At 56.8% G+C, this 5,781-nt stretch overlaps 2 long non-coding RNA genes across 2 annotated transcripts in view; both read right to left on the reverse strand.

The window, feature by feature from the left end:
* Positions 1–5,781, reverse strand: part of LOC149120983 (uncharacterized) — a 110,264-nt gene that overhangs the window by 38,187 nt on the left and 66,296 nt on the right. The gene's annotated exons all lie outside the window — the stretch shown is intronic.
* Positions 1–5,781, reverse strand: part of LOC149120984 (uncharacterized) — a 28,017-nt gene that overhangs the window by 18,313 nt on the left and 3,923 nt on the right. The window lies entirely within an intron of this gene.

Genomic DNA, 5,781 nt, shown 5'->3' on the forward strand with positions numbered 1-5,781 from the left:
GGCCAGCCTCTGGGCTCAGAGCCGCCCATGTGGACCTGCCTCAGACCATGGCGACGCACCGATAGGGCACACAGCTCTGCGCCATGGCCTGCGGGCTCCTGCTACTCCTCCTCATCCAGGCACAGGGTGAGGCTCCCCCAGGCGGCAACAGGGACCCAGGTCAGCTCTGCCCAATCCCGCAATTAGAGCCTGTGGCCACGGGAGGGCAGCACCTGGGCTGCTGTAGCTGGTAGAAGTGACAGTGCTGGCCACTGAGGCTGGGGAGGGTCGGGGCTGCCCAAGGCCCCAGACACAGAGGACTGAGCCCAACATAAGGGCTCTGAGCAGCGCGCCTCTTGGTCGGCAGCCCATGAGGCAGGCATTGGCTTGGGAACAAGGGAGGTTCCCTGGGCTCGAGGCTGCCAGAGCAAGTGACCCCGACAGTGAGGAACCTGCCCCGGGACCATTTGTCTCCAGGGCTGATGACAGTAGGCAGAGTGGCTTCCTGCCCCCACCAGGTGGCCCCAGTCTGGTAATTGGACCTGCAAAAACAAAGCCCCTGATGCCAATCCAGAAGCCCATCTGTAACCCAGGGTCTCCTCTGACCCCGTGCGCCTGGCAAAGGTTTGCAGGTTAAGGCTCCAGGGCAAAGGTGACCCCACCCTAGAACCTGGCATCTGTTTTATTGTGAGCTCAGGCCATGTGGGTATTACCCATGGCGTGTGTTCTTGATTCTTTGTCTCCTCATTCTAAAGGCCCAGGTCTCTAACCCCACCCTCTCCCTATCTAATCCCCAGCACAGGCCCCACTCCTCCCCCTCCATGCTCTCCCACGGGCTCCCCGCCTGCCCTGCGATGCACAGACTCTCCCGGCGACCAGGACCTTCCAGGCAGATCGTCTCCCCCACATCACTGTGGTTCCTAATAAAGTAATATCTGGGGCTGCTTCCCCACTCAGAGAGGGGGCAGTTGTTCTCCAAGGACCCTGGGAGTCGCTGTGCATGTCCGGGAAAGGAACCGCGGCAGCGTCTGCACAGAAGCCGCCCCTGTCCTCCGTGGACTCTGCTGAGCTCAGCTCACTGTCAGCCTCACAGCCGGAACTGCTGCTGCAGGCAGCGCTGTCCTCCATGGTTGGGGCGAACAACAAGGACAAGGTCGGGACCAGCTCAGGACAGAGGCGCTGTTTACTCACCGCTCCGGGGCCAGGCTCTCCTCTCCCTGACCCAGGGGCCCAGAGCACCCTTGTGGCCGGCATCACCTACTGTGACATAGGAGGTTCCTCCCGAGGAGGAGTCAGCTTCCATGGGCTGGGGATGATTGATTTCTGCTGGTTTGAAGGCAGAGACACAAGGAAAGAGGGAGAGACAGTGAGAAAGAGCTCTCCCCTCCACGGTCTCCCTCAGACGCCCGCTCTGTTAGGAGGGGAGCATCCCAGCGGCCTTGCTACTGCTGCTCCAAGTGTCTGCCCAACAGTTGGCACTTCCCTTGGGCTTCTACCGAGGGTGGGACCTGCAGGGCAGTGGAGCTCCAGGTTAAGTGTTGCAGGACTGCCCGTCGGGTTCCCAGAGCAGGTGTCCCGTTTCCCTACACCAGCGATGCGCAGAGGTCCCCTCCCCACCCCCGCGCCCGCGCTCTGCACCCCTGTGCGGTTGCCCTGTGTTGCTGAGTCTCCCTCACGCTTCAGCTCCCTCTCTGCCTCGCTGTGCTCTTCCTCCTGATTCCTGTGTTGAGAAAACGGTGTACCCCTGGCTCTCTCTGGAGGGGGAGGCCCCGTCCCTGTGGTGCTTCTGGCTGTTCCTCTGTCCCCTCACCCTGTGTACACAGGAATTGTAGCCTAGAGGCTCTGTCGGGTTCAGCTGTTAGGGTTCCGCTGCTGTTTTTTCTTGTTTAGGGAAGACCAGCATGTGGTGCTGAGTCCTCACCATAGAACATCTCGACCTTTTCATATCTGATTCGTGGCACAACATAGGTCATGAGGGGCCACATTGGGAGCAGAAGTGGAGCCACCTCTGGGGACGCCCCAGCCCTGAGCCCTGTGCCCGGGTCCCGCCTCGGCACCTCCTGATTCCAGCTTCCTGCTGACCTGCAGGCTGAGAGGCAGCAGGGGGGCTCCGGTACTGATCCCTGCTTCCCACTGGGAGACCCCGATTTTTTTTTAACTTTTATTTAATGAATATAAATTTCCAAAGTACAGCTTATGGATTACAATGGCTTCCCCCCCATTACGTCCCTCCCACCCGCAACCCACCCCTTTCCCACTCCCTCTCCCCTTCCATTCACATGAGGATCCATTTTAGATTCTCTTTATATACAGAAGATCAGTTTAGCATACATTAAGTAAAGATTTCAACAGTTTGCTCCCATACAGAAACATAAAGTGAAAAATAATAGATGATTTAAAATGATGATGAAATCAGATCAGACCTATTGTCATGTTTAATCCCAGTGAGAGTCAAGTTGGGAATTGATAATTTCTTCTTCTTTTTTTTTTTTTTTACAGAAGATCAGTTTAATATACAGTAAGTAAAGCTTTCAACAGTTTGCACTCCCATAGAAACACAAAGTGAAATATACTGTTTGAGTACTCGTTATAGCATTAAATCTCAAGGTACAGCACGCAAAGGACAGAGATCCTACATGAGGAGTAAGTGCACAGTGACTCCTGTTGTTGACTTTACAAATTGACACTCTTGTTTATGGCCTCAGTAATCTCCCTATGCTCCAGTCATGAGTTTCCAAGGCTACGGAAGCCCCTTGAGTTCTCCGACTCTTATCTTGTTTAGACAAGGGGGAGACCCCAATTGAGTTCAGGGCTCCTGGCCTATCAGGCCCCGTCCAACTGTGGGGGGCATTTGGAGAGTGAACCAGCACACAGGACATCTCTGTCTCTGTGTGTGTGCCTCTGTCTCTCTTTCAAATAAATGAAAAAAAATTAAACAAGGTGTCCGGTCCCACTAGCTTCCTCATCACTTGTGTGATGTCTGTGGGCACATCCTTACAGCTTCCTGCTGATGCGTGCCTGGCACCTGCTGATTCATTGGTACAAACTCTTTACTGATACCTGGGCTTCCCCATTCGGTGACTTCGTCACATCCTCCCTCGCTGGTCCCCAGGTCAGCTGTGCTTGTCCCGTCCTGGGCACAGTCACCTCCCTCCTGCATTCATGGCATCATTGCCATCTCTTTTAGAGAGCATGCTTTGTTTTGTTTTTTTAAAAAATGATTTATATTAGACAATGATGTAAAAATGTTTCATATTGTCTTTAAGATTTCTTATTTATCAGAAATGCTGAGTTCCAGACAGAAAGGGAAAACAGATCTTCCATCCTCTGATTCCCTCCACACGTGTGCATAACAGTCAGGGCTGGGACAGTCCAAAACCAGGAGCCATCCAGGGCCTCCAGGAGGGTGCAGGGCCCAGGCACTGGGGGATTCTACTACGTTCCCAACCCATTAGCAGGGAGCTGGATCCAGGTGAAGCAGCCAGGATGGACCTGTGTAGGGGATGCTGGCCATGCAGGCTGTGGGTGCACCCAAGCGCCACTACACCGCCCCCTAGAGGACGCTTCCTTTCCTCCCTTCTTGACACCTGGAGCATGAGCCTCCTAGCAGGGGAGCCTGGTCAGTCTGGTGCTCACAGCTCTACCTCCTGTGACCGAGGGCAGTCAGCAGAAAGGACGCTCTCCTCGCCCCCAGGGCTGTCACCTGCGCTGACTCCTAGTGCTCAGGGAGGGTGCTAGGACCCAGGAGCCTCGGGAGCTGTGGGATGTCCTGGGCTGGGCAGGGACAGCACTGCTGGCTGGGAGATGGGGGAGAGTTTCTCATGCAGGACGTTGGTCAGGTCAGTGTTTGTAGGTCCGAGGCCTTGGCAAGGCTGAGGTGCCGATGCCAAGGAGAGGCCACAGTAGCAGTGTGGGAGGGCAGCTCATGGGGAGCCCCCACCCTCTGTACCTCTCTGGCCACAGGCCAGGACTCTGCCATCCCCATCCGGAACACGCACACGGGGCAGGTGCGCGGGAGCCTGGTCCACGTGGAAGGCACCGATGCAGGCGTCCACACCTTCCTGGGAATTCCCTTTGCCAAGCCACCTCTGGGACCGCTGCGGTTTGCACCTCCTGAACCTGCTGAAGCTTGGAGTGGAGTGAGGGACGGGACCTCCCACCCAGCCATGTAAGCGCTCCCAGGGCACAGGGGAGCTCCGGCCCTGGGGGGAGGTCAGGGGAAAGATCCTTTGAGATCTGGGCCAGGCCCAGCTGTCCTGGGACAGAGCTCGCATAACCAGCTTTCCCTGTGGGTGATGGCTCCCTCGTGTGTTATTCAGTGAGTCTGCTTAGGCTTTCTGGATTCAGTGACCATGAAATGCTTTGGGGCCAGAACGTGGCACTCAGAGCACATTAAATCCAGGTACAGAGAGAAAAGCAGAGACGCTCTCCCCGTGTCCAGGAGAGGCCACAGGCTCTCTGTCTGCAGGGGGCGCTGTGTCTGGGTGAGGTTCACCTGGCTCCACATGCTTGTAGGAGGCCCCGACTCCATCAGCAGATCCTGCAGCTCCCTGAGATGGGCACCAGAGGGGGTCGTCATGGTCACTGAGCCAACGACAGGGCAAGGACATTGGCCAGGGACCCGTGTATGCCCTTAGGATTGGACACTGTGGGAACGGGGAGGTTCCTGAGTCTAGAGTGAAGGTGAGGGTCGTCCACTGCCCTTCCTGGGGAAACGCCACCCGTCCATCCAGGCTCGTGTGCGGGAGGCTGGCCTGCTCCAGCGTGGCTGGGTCTGGGCATCCAGCACTGAGTGTCCCCTCCTGCAGTCACGACTTCCCAGAGTCCCCTGTCAGTCAAGAGTGGTCCCCAGACTCTCAGACACCTGAGGTTCCCTGATGTTGGACCATCCCAGCTCACCCAGAGTCCAGGACCTGGATCCTGGTGGGAAGTGTCTTAGGGAGGCCCATGAGTGAGCAGGGCTGTAGGAGGAGGCCTGGGAGGGTCGGGCACACTAGACCCAGGCTCTAGACTAATGGCTGCCTTGGGTGGCTCCAGGTGTCCACAGAACTTTGCTATGATGGGTAAAGATGTTCTGCAGGTGAACATCACCCCGCCTTCAATCCCCATCCGAGGACTGTCTGTACCTCAGCATCTACTCGCCTGCACATGCCCGTGAGGGCTCTGACCTGCCTGTGAGTGTGGGGCAGGGTCGGCCGGGGTGGGAGGGCATTGCCTTCTGCTAGAAGATGAGAAAGGAGAAGCTGAGCACGGGCCCTCCTGTGAGCACACCCTGTCCAGAAGCCTCTCACTATGGGAGCCAAGAAGTGCAGCTCCCCCACGGTGGGCAGCTGAGCCCCTGGCATGGGATCCCAGGGGCTGAGATGTCAGAGGTCAGACTGATGGTCTTGAATGAACCTGGGACACCTGCAGCACCTCATGCCCAGGAGGCACACTCAGTGACCCCTGGCTACCCTCAGACATCACCATAGCTCCCAGACACGAATGGTGTGGGGGCCTGAAGAAGGGAAGGCACTAGGATGAGCATCTGTGTGGATTGATGAGATAGACAGCCATTATTTGTCCACTTCACAGGGGGGGTTGAAATTGACGGACCCAGGCTTTGAAGATGGAGTTGGACTCAAAGGATGGAGGCCTGGCCTTCCTGCTGGCATTGGGTCCCTGGCTCATGGCCCAGATCCTGCAGTCTGGCCAGAGTTCAGTGCACTGGGCACCTACACAGACCCAAGACTGGTTAGACTAGGGTGAGGATGAGCAGGTTAGTTTGGAGGGAGCCACGTGGTATGCCCTTGATTTCCCCAG

This window comes from Oryctolagus cuniculus, chromosome 18 (assembly GCF_051225735.1).
Source record: "Oryctolagus cuniculus isolate XC-2025 breed Fujian yellow rabbit chromosome 18, ASM5122573v1, whole genome shotgun sequence".
Taxonomy (NCBI): domain Eukaryota; kingdom Metazoa; phylum Chordata; class Mammalia; order Lagomorpha; family Leporidae; genus Oryctolagus; species Oryctolagus cuniculus.